Source organism: Siniperca chuatsi, linkage group LG10 (genome assembly GCF_020085105.1).
Source record: "Siniperca chuatsi isolate FFG_IHB_CAS linkage group LG10, ASM2008510v1, whole genome shotgun sequence".
Classification (NCBI taxonomy): Eukaryota; Metazoa; Chordata; class Actinopteri; order Centrarchiformes; family Sinipercidae; genus Siniperca; species Siniperca chuatsi.
The window spans coordinates 28672784-28695895 of record NC_058051.1 but is presented as its reverse complement, the minus strand read 5'-3'; the positions used below and the strand labels follow the sequence as shown (position 1 = coordinate 28695895).

The 23112-nt window shown below is 38.7% G+C and overlaps 1 non-coding gene across 1 annotated transcript; it reads left to right on the top strand.

Annotated features, from left to right (window-relative positions):
• Positions 1–3568: 3568 nt before the first annotated feature.
• trnat-ugu lies at positions 3569–3640 on the top strand. Its single transcript has one exon. It is a non-coding gene; the product is annotated as a tRNA-Thr (tRNA).
• The last annotated feature ends 19472 nt before the right edge of the window (positions 3641–23112 follow it).

Genomic DNA, 23112 nt, shown 5'->3' with positions numbered 1-23112 from the left:
TCTGTTTTCCCACCTCTGCCAGTTTCCTCACTACTGGCTTCCTGCACAGCTGTTTAGTCATTGGCTACCCACTATAAATAGAAGAACGTTCCCCCACTTCGATTGTTAATGTTGCTATGTAGCTGTTGCGATCCTGCCATTTCTCCCTGCTTGTCTGTATGTAAACTTGCCATCCCTTCTCAGGACACCGCTTCAGAAACTTTCCTCCTCTGCCTGTGTGTCTGATTTTTGGGGCTGTTGGCAACCTCACTGACTTGTGGGTGTCTGTCGAGGGGGCAAGACATTCTGAATGACAAAAGATCGTTTTAAATTGGGACTCAATCAAAAAGGATGCGAAAAATCTGATCTCACAATAGCTTCAGTAACAGCAGATGAAGTACTAATAGAATTAACTCATTCACCTGATACAGACAGACGCTGTTGAAACCGTGAAACTATACCTAAAGAGTGATTATTGTAATGACAAATGGATATGAAAAAAATAAGTTGATTCATTGACAGTTACTCTTTGATCCTAAAAAGAAAGACAGTGTAGTGTGTAAATACACTACATAGACATCTGAACTTCTTTGCTCTCTTAGCAACCGTTTTAACACTTAGCAATTAATCTAAAGTGGGATGAAAGAGAGAGAATGAGGAAAACAGGATTATGTCCAAATTGAGCATAACGGGGACTTCACCTGGGGCTGCATGCTCATGAAAAGAGTCTGGTTGGGGACCCACTATTGAAGTCTGATAACCTTGTAAGTGGAAATTTTTTGATGGCTCCAATTTCACATATTTGTCACGTGCATTGTTATCACTTCACATTTGATAATTTTTGGATTTGTTTTTGGAAACACAGAAATCACAATCCTTCACTAATTAAAGGGTAACAAGGTGATTTTTTTTTTGTTGTCAGTTACCTAGCAGCATTGTTCTCACGACTTAAACCACTATGCCATGACCAATTTCTTCTCAACTTCAGGTATTAAACACAAACTCACACGTCCGATTGGGAGGCAACGTTAAAGTTATCATCAGATTCAAGACTTTAGACTGACTCGAGTCCACATCATGTGACTCACACATCTGCCCTATGAAGCCCACAAATACTCAGCTTCTCAACAGTCTATCACCCACAACGTCTTGAGGATGAACAGTCAGAGTGGATAAAGAGAATTAAGATGTGAAAAGGAAGTTGTCAAGTACTTAAAATGAATTTTTAGTTCTTGATTTTTTCTTCTTCAAATGCATATTATAAATGATCCTCACATTTGGCTGAAAAGACCTACAGTATATACATTATTGAGGCCATGGTAAAAGTAAAAAATAGAGACCATCTGGTCTATAAAAATGAGCAGTTAATGATCAGTTAATATTTTATTCAAAATATGAAAACATTTTTAAAAAAAGGAGGCACAAACCTTCAGGTTTGTGTGTGTGTGTGTCTTTATTCATGTTCCACCACATTAGATCACCAGCAGAGAAAAACAACAAACAGACATGGTGAGTCATGGTGTCTCGCAGTGAGTCCCACACCTGTGCACCCTCCAGGACAGGAGAACCGCAGGTCGGCACCTTTGACGTCAAAGTGGAAGTGTGGACTTGGAGGAGACCTGCAGGGGTTGTAGAAAATCCATTTGGGACAGAGCTGTAGAGACAGATCAGGAGGGTTAAACCTAAAGAGCCATGACATTCTGTGACACAACAAATCCCCACAATTTAGGGTTACATGATGAGTCCTTGCTGAGAATTTTATTCCAACTCTAGAATAAAACCCCCTTACTTTCAGTTTGATTAATTTGCCAAGAGCAATGTCTGGAGAGAGCAACGCTCCTCAAAACCAGTGTAGCGCCAATCAAACCCATAGCCACAATCATATTTTAGAAGGAGGAAGTCTGGTGAGACAAAGCTGCAAAATATAGCATGACAACAGCTTCATATTAAAAAGTTTATTCAGTTCTTGTTGGCTGGCAGCCTATAGCCAAGGACTGAAAAACCAACAAACACAAATGGATGATGATTTGAACACAGTCTTTTTGCTAGTGATAGGTGGACATAGCGTAGGTACAAAAATGCACTCACAGGTGTCCTGTTACAGAAATAAATGACTTTGCAAAAAGTGTTTGAGCAATAATACACAACAAAATTATTATTACACCATGGCCAAGAAGACTATTGAATGTTGAGGTATTTTTGGGGGAGATCTGCTGTGGACAACTTAAACCCCTCAGTCATTAGGTTATTTAATTTTAATTGACCTAACCTTACCTACTCATTATTAAAACATACCCATTACCCTGATAACAGGGCTGGAAAAAGGCTCAGGACTTACTAAAGAAAAAAGAAAAATAACTCAAATATTAAAAAAATTGTCTTGATAGTTATTTCCAGAAGCAGGGTTTTAGTTAACCCTGAAGATATATGAATGTATGAATCCAGAGCACCTTAAAAAGCCACTTCAGATAAACAGTTCAGCACAGCCAAATACATTACGACTTTATATTCACAAACATGAAAAGGGCCAGCCACAAAAGTGCCAGACACTGCCTCACTGCCAGACTCCATTTTCCAAACAATGGCAAGTAATTTGGTCTGCACTCGAGGACAGCGAACAAGCAACAAATGGAGAGAAGCTTTCTCAGCTTCTCATCTCGGCATTATTACTCCCTCTTGACACTGTTCTGACTGAAGATGCTGAAGCCATCTGCTTAACACACACACATTCAAAACCACACACACAAATTTGCATGTTTGCAGTCTTAAGTCTTTAAATCTAAGAATTATGCAAAGATTTCTGTCTGTTCCTTTTTATTTATTGTAAATTCATTAACTGTGGAGATGGACAAAGAATGTTCTTTATTGAATAGCAGCCAGATATAGCAGGTACAGAGAGAGGGACGTCTGCAGGAGGGAGATCGCTGAAGACAGGAGAAACACTGGAGACAGGGAGAATAGGCGTAATGCAGAGCAGCATGAAAAGTCCTGATCATAAACAAGGTCCGACACATACACTGAGGTGAGTGCAGGGCTTTTATGCTGCCTGTGACTGGGAGCTAATGTGGAGCAGGAGTGTGATTGGGAACAGGTGTGGATAATTAGTGGGTAGTGGAGCCTGGAGTATCCGTGACAATATACATGTATTGGAAATTAGTTTTTTCAAGAAAATTTTAACTAGACATAATGAAACACTTGCATCAACATGTTCGTAAATGAATATTTTTTAAGAAACAATTTTTTATTTAACCATCATACACTAAAGAAAGTAGGAAAAAAATATTTAATTAGTACAAAAATCCAGCACACCTTTTCATTTGTAATTTTAGTTCAGTGTTCACAGTCACTGTCCTCCCTGTCATGCATCCAATCAAAAATGACTTTATTTTTGTATGAATAAATACAAATAAAGGCATCAACTGCCATAACTTTGTTTAGCTCATTTATTAGCACTCAGAGAAGAAGCAGAGAACAGAAAAAAATCTGTAAAGATTCTCCACTCAAATTAAGAAAGAACAAAAAAACGAGTTGTATTTAGTTCCTATTTCTAATCCTCTTGTTCTTTCTGCTTTTCACATCTCTTTGAATAGGTGTGGTGGCCAAGAGGTAAGGCGTTGGTCTTGTAAACCAAAGATCATGGGTTCGATCCCCATCCATACCTTGTGGTGTTGTGAGCTTGGAGCTTCAAGCTACTTGTCATCCTCACACCTGGAAAATGCTTGATGCATCATCTTATTTCTTTGAAAGTACATACATAATCATTTAAGCATGTGATTGAACTACGGTTTATTGTCAAAGGAAAATTGATATTCTTAACAGAAAGGCATCATGTTAAAATGACATTCAGGGAGAACTGTAGGTATGAAAGTGCAGCTGAGAAAATGATTCATAGTGTGAGTGCTGATCGGCTTCTAAGAAGTTAAAGAGGCCCAATGACAGTTATGAGGCTGATTTTCAATGAAGTACTTAAATGGAAATGTTAAACTGAAGTCTGCGCACATGATTAAAGTCCATGCTTCAGTTCAGCGTTCACAAAAGATAAAAAGAGTACTAGTACTAAAGAGATGTACTGTAAATCACATCCAGGCTTCATCTGCACTGCAAAAAATCATCCACTGATATTTTAGTCTGACATTATTTAAGTGCAAACTCATTGAACAGTTCACTCAAGTTAATCAAATTGCATTAAGACATTAAGTTTATCATCAGCTCAAATAACTTCCATATTCTGAAACAAACACCAGGAAAAAAATCCGTCGATCAGCCTGTTTTCGGTCATGGAAGTCTAAAGCGCCCTCACTGCCATAGTCCACCCTCACAAGTGTTTTCACTTCTTTTGCCTCTTGCCGGTTCATTAGACTTGATCAGACTGACTGGCCAGGTCAGTCAGAAGCTTGGATTCAATGCAAAACGTTAAAAAAGGTGAATTCCTCAGCCTGTTTTCCCTTCCAGTGCCAGCCAAGAGTTCTGAATAGGCCTTTTTCACAGCACACATTTTGACTTGTCATTGCAGGAAAAGCACAGGTGTTATAAATAACATTCATGATGACTCCATTCTATTCAACTGTCCCAGTAAGTCATGGCAGTGTGACAGTGAGCCAGCATCCACAACCAAGGCTATACACTCCTGCTAGTAGCTGAAACCATCATGACCACAGGTTCATGATAGCGTGGTTGAACAACAGTGTAGAACAGATGGAAGCTAAAACCCTGTCTGAAGCCTGCAACTCTTTGCAGTGGCATTCTTTGTAAATCCTGTTTACTGTTCCCACCTTGTAACTCATATCTGTTTGACCAGGCACATATAAACCTCATCTCTCCCTTTCAGCTTTTGATTCATCATACGTCTTAGCAACAGTCATTGCGGAGAAAAAGACATCACTTCTCAAAACAAAGAGTGTGGTGAGCTTGTGCAAGCAGCACATACTGCCATTGTTGTTTCTACATTTTATTGTCATGCTTTTTTCCCCTTGTTGTGTTTTGTTCTAATTACCTTCACCAACAGAGCTGAAAAATTGTGGTTTTCACACTAGTTTGTGTGTTTGTCTGCTAACAGGAAATCTCCAAATGTTTTTACCATCACAGTTCAGTAATACCTTTTGTGGGTAGACCCTGGCTGTGCTGGGACTGCCCATTGTTCCGACGGCACATTATTCCGAATTACGGGCTGTCAGCCAAATGGGCTTTCAGTCCAATGGGACATTTTTGGACTATTGGGGTTTCGGAATAATGGGCCGTTAAAATAATGGAATGGCACCGGTTCTGCAGGGACTTTAAAAATGTCTCTAATTTTGTACAGGCATATGTCGTGTCATTTGGATTTAGTGTATTAGTACTGGCAAAATACTGCTGATTATTGATTAACTGATTAACTGAATACTGATTATTGCTTAGCATTCTACTTAATCTCACAAAATTGGTTTTGCTTGGCTTTACAAATAATAAAACTATGAAATTACTTTGCGGCATGGAAGACATTGTTATCATCCCATTTGCGGAACTGGCTTTTTCTTTTTTCTTTTTGGCCTTTATTTGATAGTGTAGCCAAAGATAGACAGGAAATGGGGATGACATGCAGCAAAGGGCCGCGGGCTGGACTCGAACCCAGGCCACCACGGTAAGGTTGCAGCCTTGTATATAGCCTTGGTACATGGGGCACACGGTCTACCAGGTGAGCTACAAAAATGCTATAAAATGGCTATGAAATGCATTCAATTACACTTATGTAACCAGTGTCTTTCTCCTTGGTAGACCCAGTTAGATTATAAATGTCTTTTTCAAAGGCAGCCTGACCAAAACTGCAACATCAAGACGAACAAAACTACAAAAGCACATGAAAGGTAAAAGCCAAGGCAGAACCCATTCCAGGCATTTAAACAGGAGGGACTCCATTAGCCAAACAGCAGTATCAGGCTATAAAATATACAAGAGAGATAAAAAATAGTTCACATAAAAAGGTTTACATAAATCAATATCATATCATATCATATCAAATCAATCATATTATATCAATGCATCTTAGTATTGATAAACATATACTTTGATTAATAGGGTTAAGCTGCCAACAAAAACAAAATAAAGCGGTTCAGTGGTTTTGTCATCACCTCTTGTGAAAGATAAAAATTGGACAGAATGAAAAAGAAGATCATAATAACCATAATCTAGCACATTCGTCATTGATTGTGAAATTACAGTAATCTAACACACTAGTTATGAAGGCATGTATAACAGAGAGAAATGGTCTCATCCTTGAGATGCTTCTGAAATCTTAAAATTTGCAAAATAAAAGGTGAAACTGTGTTAAAAACATCCTTTAAAATGTTTACAGGTAGGATATCTAAAGGGTAAGGGTAACCATATCTGTCAGTGTAGACGGAGAGATTGTATTAAATGAGCAGAGGGAGACTGCCCAGGGCTTCTCAACAGTAATTGGAGAGTCTGGGGGAGAGATGAAACTTCTTATATTTGCAATTTTCTGAGTAAAGAAGGAAATAAAAAAGTATTCTTCACATTTCTCAATGACACAGCTCACAATGTTGAACAGCATTCTTGGATTTGACTGATTGCAGTCAATTAAAAGTCAATTAAAGAGGCAAAATATGCAGCTATCTGCAATTTCTTAACCTCTGCATTAAAGGTCTTTATTAGAGACTTAAGAAGTTCCAAATAAACTGTAGTTTATATGATTTCTACAACTGCTCCACCTAGCAGCATTTTCGCTTCAGCATCCGAATATGATCACGTATCCAGGGCATCGAGAGGCGATTACATTTCTTGGTTTTGAAGGGAGCGATATCATCTAAGATGGAGGAACATGTGTAATTAAAATGATTCAGCAGCTCACTTGCAGAGAGCACTGATCCAGAGAAACTCATGGGAATGTTGAAGGCAGTACTGAATTTGGTTGCAGAGGATGAGTTAAAAATTCTAGATCTAGTTGTGGGGAGTGGGCTACTACAGGCAACACAAGGCAACAGCATGCTAAACATAAAGCATTGGTGGTCAGATATATGGGCATCTATACATTTAACATCGGGTTGCTAGGAGCAGTTAACTTAACATTAATGTGTGTTTGCAGAAATTAAGCTGTTAGCACAAGTTCAAGCAGAAAGACAATTATCATTCAATTTTGCCTTCACTCTGGGGCTCCACCTCTCAGTTAGAATTCCAATGGGATTTGTTTGTGGGGTTTCCCATCACCTTAGCTGAAGAATATCCTTTACCACCTTCCTTGTTTTGTCTCTCTGCTCTCAAGCCTTTTACCAAATAAAGCTTCTGCATTCTTCGTCACTTGTGTTGTCTTGCCAAAATGACATATTTTTAGTTCCTGAAAAGTAAAACATTGTGGAAATCATGGGCGTAGGAAGCATTGAAAAAGTGGGTGGGGGTCTGGGGGTCCTCCACCTGAAATTTTTTGACAGAGTAGATGTCATTTCCTGTATTCTGGTGCCTTTTAACAGGTGGTTGGATACATTTATCTGGCTATACTAGCATGAGAAAAATGATGTGTACATTTTGTAATTTCATGGAATTTCAAGAAATGGTTGACCCCAGATCAAACACAGTATCTGAAGATATTAAAAAGCTAAAACGGAAAATTGACTAATTGAGATTCAATTACTAATTGACCACCATCTTTATTTAAACTTGAGGAATGCTTAGCAATTGCAATTTCTATTAAATTAATTTATTTAATTTTATCAAATCAGTGAGTAAAGTGGAGAGGATAACTGTAGTCAAAGTGCCCCTATGTATTTTCCAATAAACTACATTCATATTCCAATCATTTCTATTACTGTGAAGAATCACCAGGCCTGTGTCTCAAAGCTAGATTATGTTGTTACCCAGTTATCTTGGTGGCTTTGTTCACACACACATTTTTAAACTAAACTAATAATTTTTAAAAAGTGGGTGGGACTTGTCCTCATATAATAGCTGCAATGGCCATGGTGGAGATACAGGGTTTTCACCTTTGATAATGAATTTACTTTGTGTTACATATTTTCATCCCAAATAAGATACGATTCAACACTCTATATATGAGGAACTTAAGGCCAAAGATACTTGTTACTCGTTAAAGAGCTACCATCTCTTCAATTGACAAAGAGCATCAGCCTGGTACCTTGATGTCCTAATAAACACTTCCTCACAAATTCAACAAAAGGATTTCTTTTACAAGTGATATTGGGTTTTCTGAGTTTCCTATTGTATGACAGAAACACAAAAGAATGGAGGGTCACGGTGAACTTGGAAGAAGAATATGAGGAAAAGATAAATGTGTTTTTCAGCTGCGGCCCTGTCAGGGAGTGAAAAACAGATCTATGTGCTTATTTTTTCAGCCTCCGTTCACCTGTCAGAGAGTGAAAAAAAAAAAAAATACTTTTACCTCATCACGTCTGTCAGTGTGAAATGAATGATGGGCAGAGCAGAATTCAAAATTTTAAATTATAAAATGTAAAGCCATACACTCAGTGTTAGATTACATCATAATTCATCGCTCCTCCAGAATGTGAGTAATGAATAAATAAAGGGCAGGTATGAAGGATGCAGACAGTTTTTGATTGACTGGCAAACCCTCTTGATCCTATAATTCTGAATGTGATTGGGTGTGGCCTAAAAACAGTTCACCTAAATGGATTGCCTACTGAAGGCAGACCTGTATATTCAATGGACTTGTATAGACAAAAGACACTATCATGGCAGAAAACTGTTTGGTTCAAGACTTAAACTTTGGGCTGATACTGACTCTGTAGGCATTTGTTTGATGAGCTACCAGAGACTCCCATTACCAAAAAAAGAATCACACATTAACAATAATATGGTACATTTTATGGTTTATTTGTATTTATGTTACATTATAAAATACATTTATGAAATAAATGTACATTAACATATTTGAAAGAGTATTTGACTTTTTCTATTTGTAGTCGTGATAATATCTTACACCACAGTACCAGGATAGCTATCCGATTTTTAAAAAAAAGTGTAAATGCACCCAAGAAGCATTCAAGATGATTCGACTACCAACACATTATAGATGTTGAAAAGGTGGACATGCATCTGTCTTAACAAAACACATAATCTTTACTTCTCCCAAGTGTAACTACGTCAGTAAGCTTACAGGGTCTGTCAGCTGTGATCATGGCAGTTAAAGTCACACTGCTACACTTTTCTCCTTGTCTCCCTGCTGTCTCCCTGCCGCTTGATTCTGCTGGCTAAAACTTTTGTCTCACTTGTAGTTCATAAATGCACCTTGTCAGTGTGTTTGTGTTAGTTAATGGATAGTTCTTAGTTAGCTAGCTATTATTGTTAACTAAAGTGCAAAAGTTATTTTTCTGGCAAATTGTATATTAAAAGGTATATTATTGTACTATTATTATATTACCACCTGCTGGTCTTGAACAGAGGTAACCCTGATTTGGATGCAGCCTGGGGAAACCAAGATGGATTGTAATCAAATTTGTAATCTGGCAAACAAAGACATACACATGTGGCTACGAGTAACTGAAAGTGTATTAAATGGCATCTGGATTTTATCCGGATAGGAGCACCATTTACACTAATGAGGCCTCTGTTGCCTAACCCTATAACCAAATCCACATCAGTGAATGGTACATTAAATATTTTTGTAATGGTCATGTGCGTTTTGGACAAGCAATGTTGTCTTGCTGATAGGGGCACTAGTTCAGAAAACACTCACTGTTGATTTAGGCTGGAGGATTTGGAGGTTGGGGTTTTTGACCTGCAAATCACCAAATCAATGCTTACTGGTTACTTCCAACTAGATTTATATGACAGTTAAATTGTATAGGCTTGGAGTATCTTGAACTACTCCAAGCAACACTAACCAGACCAACTCAGCCTGCTGAAACAATGTGCCTGAGCTGAGTATCCTGTGTCCTTCAACAGCCTGTTCACACTGCAGGATAATCAGAACAGACTGTTGGACCTTATTCACTACTGCCTGGATGTACCGTACCGAGTGTATATCAAAATGGCAGAGTCTATTATCTGCAGCTTATGACACTTCCTCCTTAGTTCTCCTTTTACAGCTTCCTTTCATCTTGCTCTTTCCCTCAATCCTAATTGGAAATCACCACCCTGTGACCAAACTACAAAAGCAGACATTTCATTCAAACTTCATCTGCTCACTTTCCCTTTTTTGAGTTCTGTCTCTCAGCAGCATCAGCATCACTTTCCAAAAACACCCACCAGAAAGTAACAACTGGACAGATATTGATTTGTTCTGTTGGTCTGCTTTCATGTATTTTTATTACAGAGAGGAAATGCCCTAAAGTGCATTTTACATAATGGTGCATTTTACGTGGACTTGCAATGACGAGAGAGATAATAAGAACAAAATGGCCTCTAAAACAATTCATGTAAACATCGACCTGGTTTCCAAAATGTTGAGGACTTGAGCTCTGAATGTGTTTTAACCCTCTGTTAACCAAAGAGGAGCTTATTTTTATTTAGCCAAGAAAGTTAACATTGATGTTGACAGTAGATTAGTCATTTTAGTTATAATTTTGAAATAGAAATTAAAATATTTTCCACCCTGGTCCGAACTGGTCCTTAGACATGATCAGAATGTGGCTGTAAGCAATCATCAAGCATGATATTTTAGAGATGTATTTAATATTCAGATTTTTTTTTGTTCTCAAATTTGAGTAACTTGTCAGTAGACCCCATTTTTGAGTATCTAATCCTACTACCATTATTACTAATAATATTAATAACATAAAGAACATGATTATCATCCGTTGGGCACCAAAAACTCATGGGCCATCCCTGTGTTAAATTACCTGCTTCACTCTTGTGGCAGGGGATGGGAAGGATATATGTGGAGAAGCTTCAGTCCCTGGGCAAGACACAGAGTCTTTCATCTAGATGAAAAAGTGCAGTAACATTTGTATTGGGGAACAGCCTAGGAGGAAGAGAGATAATAAAACAAATTAGCAAACAAAAGTGAGAAAACACCAAAAGCCTTGCAGGTTTGAAACTTTGAAACCTGGAAAACAAGACAAGTCATTGGATTTAAAACTTCAACAATATAAATACAGAGTGGTGAAGCAATATGCTGCAGGTGGAATTTATTCCCTTTCCCGAAACCACAGCTGAGAATCAGGGCTTTAGAAAGCATTTAGTTTTATTGCCCTGATCGATCCAAATGTGATTGCTGCTCTTACAAAACTACTGTTATCACTCGATCCTCTCCCATTGATCCAAATCAAATCAGAGGCCAACCAAAACCCTTTCTGATGTCGTATGACCACGGCAGAAAATCAGGTTGGGGGACCGATACACAAAGCCTCAGTGTGCAGAAATGTCAAAAGTCTAAACGGCAGACAGTGATTAATATTTTCCAGGTGGGTACAAATCGCATTCAGATATTGGCAAAGGTGGAAGAGGCATTTGTTTCTGCAATTTCTGTGTCTCTAAATTTGGCATCTAAAAGATTCAATATGCTTTAAATTAACTAATTTGTAAGAAGTGCCTTCTGGACATGTTCCATGGCAAAAGAACGGCCACATCAATCTTAAAAATGGGGATAATGGTGCACACTTTTGGACAATCTCTCTTCAAAGGCACTCGTGGTGTCGTACTCGGTTGTACACATGAAAGGTAATGGAAGAAATCGTGTGAAAAAACAGACCTAGAGAAAGTTCAAACCCATTCTACTTTTACACCTGGGCACACCTGGGCAATCGCTGTGTGAAGTGGGCATGATTGTCGTTTTGTTGGTTTTGGAAAATTACAACAATTCTCGGATGCAGGCATCCCAATTCCGACATCTATATGGTGGGATGACAGGGTGTTTCACCTTTTGAAGCACTTTTAAAGAATTCTGACACTTTTATACTTCTAATTATCCAAGATGGTAAAGGTGTCTCTACAGTATCTTTGGCTCAAGATATAACTGTCTCAAACTGGCTTCATCATTAGCTACTAATATTTTTCAAGCTGTGTCATCTCATCAATATATCACAATCTAATTTCAAAAACCTTTTATATAGGCTATTGTATAGACTGTGGAACTGAAGTATCATGAATGGAGAGATTTGTCACTAGGCGCTTTTTTAAAGAAACATTGCTAAAATGGTCTTAAAAGTTGCCAAATCTAGCGAGAAAGTCGTTAAGTTGGTAACACTGTTCCTGGGGGACCTTGAAGTGTTCCCAGGCCATAGGACATATAATATAATAATTTCTGTAGGAACTACATATAACATGGAACTCTGTGGCCATGTAGTATATTTGCCATTAGTTCTATCATATTCTGAATCTGGCCCAGTTTCAGCTCAGACATCTCAACTGCCACTTTACTGATGCTTTATGACCAGACTGCAATGAGGTGCCTGGAGTGCCAATATACAAACACACTTTGAGTAAACACCCACTGAGAGAGAGGAAAGTGCAGCACCAGATAAAGGGGGAGAGCAACATGAAAGAGGGAGAACGACTGAGATGCAGCCAACATCGATGACGTTTATAATGAATTCACCCAGGGAGAGAGATATCATCAGTTCGACTCAAAAGTTAGAAGTAAGATAAAACTTTTAATAATTCCTGTGGGGACATAATGGGGTTGGAGAACTTTAAGGGGACACAGAAAATTCATTTAATTAAGTATCACTGACTGTTAATCTCTACAAACTATGTAACTTCAACCCAACCTGCAGGTTGGCTAGCAGATTAGTTTGGTTAGTCAGCAGAAGTGATCACACCGGAGCACACATTAGCAGGGCTAAACTCAGCTGCTTTCTAAGCAGATTGCTTGATCTGGTTTTATTCACCATGCCTTTAGCTTATTCTGGACTTATTCTATACTTCTTATTTTGGATGTTTTGACTGTCCATGGAAATCAGAATGACATATTTTTTATAAACCTTGAGACGTTAAAAGTATTTTAAAATTAAACTTCTGTGGGTGTTAACAGTGGTGGAGGAATGTAATCATGACATTAAATGAGATACTAACTGACAGACATTTGAGTTCCCTAAATGATTCCCCATGATTTATTCTCCCGATTGACAAATTATGCTGCTCACTCTTCCGCTTGCAACAAAGAGAGAGGAGACACATAATGATGAATGGGACTAAAAAGGAATGAAAAGAGTGACAAACCAAAACTCCATTTGCGGAATAAAAGGAGGAAAAGAATTAGAAATGAATGAGAAGATGATGATGGCCACGGAAGGACAGAACATCAGGATGAAGGGCTACAGCAATGAAGAAAGAGATAAAACAGACCAAACAGCACGACCAAAGAGTGAAGAGAAATGTGAGGTGTGAGGAAACAGAAAGAGAAGAAGAAAAAGATAACAGACAGCCAAACAAATTAATCTCCATGTTTTATCTCCTGCACCCTCATTACTGGCTTGGTTTGTAGCCAGCAGCACTTTGACCTGTCAGTGCTCTGAAAGAAAGAGTCTTTTCACTGCCGAATGATGACATTGCAGGATATTACTGCAGGTTGAGTAAAAAGATCATACATTTTGAAAAATTAGCTGAGAACAAAGCAGTGGATGAATTAAGGAGAAATAAAGCGAGAGAATGATGAAACAAATCTTACCCATTTCAAGGTCTTTCTCTTTCTCAGCACTGAATCGCAATCAAGTTTTTAGTCAAGAATAAATCCTGAAGGACAAAATACTTTGCTTATCCACAGCCTCTCATCAAAGATCACAAGAACATGTTCTGGTTCAACCATAAAGGGTCTATGTTTAGCAAGAAGTAATAATATTCTGTATATTTCAACTAAAAGCAAAGAACATGGGTTGGGAATTTCAAAGGCTGCCTCTTTGGCCCACTGTTTTTTTTTGTACTGTAGTCAGCAGGCTGAAGGCAACCCTCACTTGTGGATCAAAGTTTTGCTGAGAAAGAGAATATCGGAGTGACAGACGTGGGGCTAGGGAGGAAAATAGGGAGTCAGTGGGATGCAAAGGGGAAAATAAAGAGTTCTGGACATGGATACAATCAGAAGTAGTATTAAAAATGGACAACCCATACATTAGACATGACCACCAGGAGTACAGCAATGTTGGTAGTGAAGCCCGGGAATTTAATTCTCACCAAAATCCACCTCAGAAAAATAATTGCAATAACCCACCATGTTTAGTGTGTGGCTCTATGTTCACATTTGCTGAAGACTATGTAAATGTTCTCTGCAGGAGAAGAAACATTTTCATCTTACCTCATCTGGAGTGAGAACCAAACCTTTATTTTAAACAGCTTTACATTTGAGACAAGCCTTTAATCCAATTTTTTCTAAGATTAACATATATTAGTGAGAAGCCTCCCTGTTATTTGCCCCTGCTCTTGTTTTCATAATTATGCTGTTGCTGCTGTTTATGCAAATTGAACAACACTTGAGGACATTAGCATTGGAAAGTACCGAGTGGACCACCCAGCTGACTGCGGTCTCCTGAGACTGGTACGCTGGATGGGCCTCCACCAGATACTGCAGGGGCAAAATACAACAAGCAGAGAAATTTAGACTCACATTGAATGTTCAAACCGATTTAAATCTGTGTTGTCCCACAAGAGGAAATTCTTTTTGCAGCAAGGCAGCATAAAAAAACATAAACATGATTAAAACACAATAAGACAACTGAAGACATTCAAAGTTATTTATAAAAGGTTCAGTGTTCAAGCAAAGAGAAACTGCAACAAAAAAATAGGGATATGATTAAGTACTAAGCTGTGCAGGAATGCAAGGGGCAGTTTATGGCACTTTCTCCATGTTTACCTGTTGTCTTGATAAATTCAGTATGATGTACATTTCTTCACCACCAATTCCAGAATTATGCAGAACACCTAACCTGCTTTGGAGAGGGTTATGTTGGACATAACAGATCAACGGGTATAAAAGCACCGCCTACTGACCAATCAGGTCTCGTGGAAAATCCTGTGGTGCTTGGTGCGCTGATTGTGAGAGTGTCTCTTAGGAGGGCAAGAGTGTTCAGAGACAGACAATACCCTTTAGCTTTCCCCGACGAGTTTTTGTATGAAATATACAGATTCAGCTTCTGAGCCCATATGTTGCCAGTGCGACACGTCGCAGTCTTGATCTCACAGTTCTGCAGACTGTATGCACTGCATTACGGTATTTTGCATCAGGTACCTTTTTGTATGCTTTTGGTCATGCATGTCTGCATGTGTGGTACAGCACAACATCGCCGCAATAAGGAAGGAGAGGGCCCCTCCTGTCAGCCCACAACCCCCTGATGTAGTGGACCCCATCACCTTGGACCACCCCACTGCCAGGGCTGTGAAGAATGCAATCACACAGCAATTATTTCTTTAGGACATGCCTTTTCTTCTTTTCACTGAAGACTTCCCCATTCCCCATCATCTTTTGTTCTCCCGATCCTGTAACAAAGGAAAAAGCCCCTTTTGATTTAACAGTGATTCAGCAATTTTACATATACATGTAAGTACTTTTGATCTGTGTGGTAGAAAATGACTGACATTATACAACTTGTGTTATGGAAGCTCTAAACCTGAACAATATTGGTATTTTTTTTTAATAGTGTGTGAGAATTTATGTATTTTCATCTTTAGGACAGAAATCATCATCATTAGAAGCTATCTACTTCATGAAGTTTGTTTCTGCAAACAACAAAGCAGATCGACTGCTGACACATAACAAGGGCACGCTGAAAGGCTAAACAAGTAAAAGCTCCAATTAAGGAGTAATTAACATTAATGCACCGCAACAGGACTGCTAATGAGAAACCAACAACAAAAAGCATTTAGAGAAACAACAGTAAAGTAAATGGAGTCTGTGTTATTGAGTGCTTGTGATGCATTAGAAAGGCGGGTTAGAGGATGGTGATGGAGGTAATGAATTAGAGACAGACTAAATAAGGCAGAGGTGCATAAAAGATATTTCAGTCTGGACCAAAGTGGTCAACCAATTGACTAAGCCACATTGCTAGCATTGGGAAAACCAACAACAATAATAATAATTTAAAAAAAACATATAGAGCAATGTAACATACTTCATATCACTTTCTTCTGACCTCCTCAGGCAGGGAGATCCAGAGTCAAGGTCCCCTGAAGGCAAAAGCTTGGTCACATTTTAACTATAGCCTGAAGGCAGAAACAGCCAGGATGAATCTGCTTGAGGACTTAAGTCTGCAGGACAAGAGTGCAGGGCTTAAAGTCAATGCCAAAATGGGCTCGACACACAGCAGGCAACAGATGGTAAAGATACCTGAAACTGTTACCTGAACTTTACCATACCTTTTTAAAAATATTTAATTTGCCATAACCACGATCATTACCTAATCTAAACCACAGATATCAGGCCATGCAAGAATCACTCGTATGAACAAATGTGTTCTTAAGTGGCACACACGACTGATTTAAGAGAATTTGTGGCGTTTTTATAATTTTCTCTTAGGTATGAACGAAATCCACAAGAGGTCCAGGCCTGTTGTGCCAGTCACACACAGATCAACTACCTTTCTCCACAGGTTGAAAAAAACACTTGTTTGACATAATACTTTTAATGCCTTAATATAATTGCAATTGGAGTTTAAATATGAAACAGAAATTAATTCAAACAGAATATCTATATATATCTATATATCTATATATCTATCTATATCTATCTATATATATCTATATATCTATCTATATATATCTATATCTATATATCTATCTATCTATATTTATATATATATATATATATATATAACAAACTTAATGCAGAATTAATATTCTGTTCACCATATTATCATTATAATGGCTATTATTAAGAGTATTTTTATATTTCATGAGTTTTATTGGCATATATCAGTGCAGCAACTTATATATACTATACTTTGCTTAAATTTTTTTTGCACATAACTTAACGTAAACCATTCTCTCTCTGTCTGCATGTCAAATGCAGTTATTATATTTTCTAATTGTTTAGAAAATATTCTAAAACAACTACAACCCCTCCTGACATTTCCATGTTATGTTATGGTTTTGTCTGCTGATTTTTGACAGCATGACTTGAAGCTCTGCAGCTCTGTGTGAAAGTCTTGCTTTTACTATTTGGGAACACGTTTGTGAACGAAACTTGCCCACACACAGAGGAGAACAGGTGGCCTTATATGGCAAATTTAGGGACATTGATTATGCTAATGATGAAATGATCAGATGATATTCATCAGGCTGAAACAAGCAAGTTACAACAAGTTTGCCAAAGGTTTTGGTGAATCTGACTTGAAACCTCAGAAATAAGAGATTTAGGATAAGAATACGAAAATGTTCTTGCATAATTTCTCCTTCACATAACTGCAGCAAGTTGTAATTAAAAATTAATTATCCTTTGACAGTTGAAAGCAAAAAGGCAAAATGACTCAGCAATATTAAAAACAACAATAACAACAATGACATTCTCAGAGGGCAGTAATATAAAAATATATATAAAAACGTAATGTATTTTTGTAAAACATTAAAACCAACACAAAAAACAAATCATACTCTTGTTATTTTACTCAGTTACATTAGATTTGTGTTGCTTTTGACCTTTGCTCATAAAAGTAGTAAAGTAGTGAAGTTGAAGTATTTGTTTCTAGTTGTATAGGTGTGTGTGTGTGTGTGTGTGTGTGTGTGTGTGACCCACTCTGTTATAAAATCAAAAGAAGAAAACAACAGAGGGGACCAGAGCTGAGACATTACTGATTGATGTCGGGGAGGGAATTTGAAGTAGGAGTCTGAGATTTGTCGGTTTATTTTAAAGCCTGCTGCAGGGCCAAAAAGGACTAACCGGAGCGCAACAATTACTGTGACTCCTACAAACAAGCCCAGAGAACAGGAAATATGGGGAGAAAGAGTTAAAACAGAGAACAAAAGTGCTGGACCTGAAGGCTTAATAAATTGCAGACTTGGTTGGGGGCTGGCATGCAACAACAGTGCTTAGTCCTCAGGTGGATTCAATCCCAATTTGCAATTGCATGGTACATTAAACTGACCAGCCACCAGGTCAGCCAGGAGCTTGGCTTCAGTGTAAATCATTGTTAACAGAGGTGGATACTTTAGCCTGCTTTCCCTTCCAGTGCCAGCCAGGGTTTCTTAATAGGCCCTTTTCACAGCACACGTTTTGACATGTGCAGTAGGAAAAGGTGTAAATAAGAGAATTAATGGTGACTGAATTACATTTAGCTGCTTCACTTTCAGAGTCCTGGTATTGTGCATGCTGGCTCACTGCTACACTGATATGGCTTATTAGGACATCTTAATATAAAGAAGCCATCTTCAACATTATTAGTAACTCCTGTGCTTTTTCTACCAAGACAAGTCAAAATGTCTGCTGTAAAAATGGTCTGGATTCACATTGCTTCCAATGGGCAGGCCAACGCCATGCATGGCAGCTCTGCCGCCATTGTGTGTGAGTTAGTACTTTCAGATATCAGCCTATAGTTTACTCATCGCAGTGTTAAATTAAAACCAAATATTTCCTGCTGCTCTTCACATTAAAAGCTTTTTACAGGCAAACTGGCAGGGTGCTTTTATTGTGAAGAAGTTATAGAAAATGCAGCCCCATTAGCTGGGCTTCAAACTCGTCAGTGAGGACATCAAGAGCACACAACACTGTGAAAGATTTTTTGACACAGAAGACAGAGACAGATACACAACACACTCACATAGCGACAGCATGAGATAGATCAGTATTTATCTCTCCTACAAACTACCAAACTTGAAGCAACAGGATGCAGCAGATCAAGGCCAGACTCCGAGTGATTTGCAGATAACTCATTTATCTCTGATGGTCCCATTTCTCCACCCTGCTGCAGTGAATAAGAGGTAGAATGGGATTGTCTGTGTTCCGGTCATCAATAAAGCTGAAAGATAGCATTTTTATTTGCCTGACTCTGGGTCTGTCTTTTAATGTATTTTTTTATTTTATTGTCTATAACTTTTTTGTCAGACATTATCATATGGATGCAAATATACTATGAATACAACTCACCAATTCAGCAGCCTGAAAATATTTATTTTAGTGCCAGCTAAATGCCTCAAATTTTAACATTCTTCACATCTAAAATAAAAATAAATATGTCACAAATGAATTTACTTCACCTGACAGCAGTCTTACACACATATCCACTTTCTTCTCTCTGGACAGCTGGACCTGCAGTAGTGAAATTAGCCCACTGTCATTAGTTGGGTTACTAAGCAACAGGAGAGGAGAGGCTAATCACTCAGACAGGCGGCGGGGGGTGGGGGGTGAGGGTATAAGCAGAATAAGTAGAGTATAAGCATGAGGGACCGTTGTTACAGGGTGAAAGATGGGAGGAGAAGGGTGAAGTTGGTGTGGACAGAATAAGAACATAGATGGGTCATGGAGGAAAAGAGGGAGGGACAGAGAGTAGGCGAAGAAAGAAGACACTGAAGAAGAGGAGAAAAGATGAGGAGGGGAGAAAGCAGTGGAGTTCTTGAGTAAAGTGATTAGGGCAAGGAGAGAGAGGCAAGGAAATAATTATCATTTCCTACTCTACAATGAGAAATCTACTATGAACTACTCAAAACGCCATACAATTATGGTCCTTACCAATACAATTACAATTTTGAGACATTCTTTCACAGATTATTGAATTTAAAAAGATAAATGTTCATAATTAATCTGGATAGAAATACGGTGCTGAATTGCTGAATTCATGTATTTTGTACTCTGATATTTCTGGTATCTTATGGAAATGTATGCATTCTGGATACTCATTCTCTGTAGTATTGGAGATGGAATAGCCAGTTTTTGTTCTCTGACATTAATTGTTTTTCATTATCTTACGGAAATGGAAATGTAATATTTATATCTAATGTTGTACGGTAGAATTATAGTTGCTATTGCCTATTATTGTTGATTTTTTGAAGTGCATTTGTGTTAGGGAACGTGAACCTGTTGGATTCTCCGCTAATCAGCACCTTATTATGTAAAAGGCACACCTGATGGCAATCAAGCACAGAGCGAATGTGATGAAGCGTGTGAAACACGTAGTTTGCTCCTTTTTGTTTTTAATGTAATCTGTTAATAAAATAGTGTCAATCTTAGTATCCTGGTGTGCGCTAGAATTATTTTTTGGGTTACTGTGGTTTGCTCTGCACCACCTGGCACCCAGGAGAGAAGCACTGCTGTGCACAGGGTTTCTTCTAGCCTGGGAACCAGACAACTCTGCCAAGCTCATGTTTCATTTGCTCTGGCAGATCAGATCAGGTCTGGCCCCCCTCACATTCAGACAGATTAACACCCGCAGTGGATTTGGTCGGGCCGATCACAACAATTTATCTAACATGGGCGGATTTGATGCAATGACTGACAGAGGAGCATTACCAGTCCAGATTTGAAAAGTCACATGTTTCGCTGTTCTGATTGGTTGTAGGTCTGGACCTGTGTCCAGTCTGCAGGTCTGTCCAGCGCAACGCACCAGGCTCACGAAACTCAGAACAAAATGTCAAACTACGCAGTGCTGATCAAATATGAATCAAGATTCTGTTACTGCATTGCCGATATTAGTGTACTGTTTAGCTGTAATTTGAGAACATTTGTGACCAGGCCGCCATTTTTTTCCTGCTTGAAAACAGACCAAGCACAGCAACAAACTTGCATGTATCGCTATGTCACACATTCCGTCGCTCTGATTGGTTGTAGGTCTATCCAATTGCGTCCAGAGGCATTTTGGTCTACACTTGTTGATAATACCCCTTGGAAAATAAAAATTTAATGAAAAGGTTCCAGACTAACATGCATCTGTGAATTAGTCTAGCAATGCCAGGTTAGGCATCTTCAGCTTTGTGGTGCTTAACTGTTAAGTTCCTCCAGAGTTGCACAAGAACATGGAAGTTTCTTCTGTCTTGATACTAGGGGTATGCGATATGGCCCTGAAATAATATCACGATATTTCTGTGATAATTATATTCTTGACGATGACAAAATACAGAAAGAAGAGAAAACATCAAAGCACATGGAAGCAGATACAGCATAAATGAAATGCATAAGAATTCAGAGAATCTTTGTCATCTGCTTGATGCACAATTGATGTCCTTTAAAGATCTCTTTTGGAATCAGTATCTGAAGGGTGTTCTCTAATATCTTGAATATGTATTCTACAGGATTTTTAAAAGTTACTGTTTGTAAACCAAGGACAAGGATGCCCACTCTCCTTTGAGAGGTGTCACAGTTTGTTCTAACCTGATGATGTCGAGTGAGTGAGTGAGTGAGTGAGTGAGTGAGTGAGTGGGCGTCTGTTTCTCAAAGATAGTCAATGATGACAGATCTAACTCCTCAGTCAAGGTCTCTCTTTTTCATCAGAAGCTGTTTGTTTTAAGTAAAAGTGAAAATCAGAGGGAAAAAATATGAAAAACCTTTTTCATTTATTTACTGCTTTGGCAGCTCTGGTTTCTGCCATTTTTTCTGTCATGTTGTGTCAATAGAAACATTTATGAAACTGTAACAAAATTGTAAAAAATTGATATAGTGATATGGACTGAACTTCCCAACACTGTTTTAAGAGACAGTTCTCAAGATCCAGAATTTTTCATTTAGACTATTTTTTGTTGTTAATCTCTCATTGCTGGGAGACACTTGACACCACCTGGTGTCTCTTTACCTGCTACACACTAAACCTTCCAGTGAAGAAACATTGCAAAAACAATCATCTAATGGGGTTTTTCCATGTGCCAGGGTCGGTCTGCTTTATCTGCGGCATGCCAAGCCAAGCTGTGATGACATGCGTTTCCCCTACAGCCTCACAGCATGGGGATAGCTGTGCCAAGCTGCGCTGCTGAGGTCCGGCTTTGTAGCAGGGCCAACCACGGCCAACCCGTGATGTTCCCCCCTTAGCTGTATCTTCAGCAGCTAAACTCATGTGTGTCTCTGTGTTTAGATCTCAATACTTTTGTAGCCTCTACCTGAACCTGGTTTGGAGTTTAGTTTCACTCCTGTGTTCCTGTTTGTACTTCATTGGCTGTACTATTCCTCATTACCATATTCTTTGGTCAGCAAATCAATTTTAAATATTGCAGGGAGAAATAGTACAAACAGAAACAAACACAGTGTTCTGAAAAGAGCATAATACCGTGTCCTAACTGCAAGCGAGCATCCAATTACTGCATCGCATCGCATAACATCGGATGCATGCACTTCTGTTACGTCATGTAAACGAACAACGTAACTATCAGTTGTGCGCTCGAGATCAGACTGGAGATGTAACCACTGACGTAAAAGATGGGTGAGTACTTGCTATATTCCCACATTCCCACATTTGTACTGCTTTTCACTTTCCCAATCCAGATCAACCGTTCTACATCCATGATGCAGTGCTTTCAACGCAAGCAACAGGAATAAGTAGAAACAGGACGTCCGACAAAAGTTCAGCTCAAAATGGTGCGCCACGTCGCGCTGTACAGCGTTGTGTTGCTCGCAGCCAGTTAGGACATTCCAATAGAAAACAATACAATCAAATTTATATTGTCAATGACGCTCGCATTGCATTAATTTAGTACACAGTGTAACTGTGGTTTGTGACTAGGACATCTCCAACACGTCATCAAGGTAAACAACTTTACCTTGCTGTGTGGTGCAGTGACTGCTCGCAGCCATTCACGGCATGGCTCGGTGCGACTACCCCCACCCCACTATGGAAAAACCATACAATATTCACATGCAGACAACTGACTGTTGATTCTCCTCTTAGTGATGTTCACTGCTTAATGCTTTCATGGATTTGTATGATGAGACATAATGGAGAAAGTTTGAAAACAATAAAAGGAAGTCATTCATGACTTGTTAGAACAAGTTGCCAACCCGCTACATATAACAATAGTTGTGGGAAAAAGTCATTACTACTACTGCCGTGGCTGAGCCGTGACCATTATCATTATTTAGGATAATCATTCCCTGTAAAACAAGGAGGTGATATAGCCTGGGCTGAAATGTTACTCTTAGCAACAGCTGATAGAATAAGGTGAGTAATATTTATTGCTGAGAAAACGGAGTCAAAAGTGTTGATAATCCCAGTTATTTTCGTCTTTCCTCTCTGTCATTTCTCCATCACCTCACTTTCTGTCAGCCCTTCATCTTACCTTCAGTATCTCTCCATCTTTCTCTTTCTTCAGCTGCAGTACATATACTCGCCT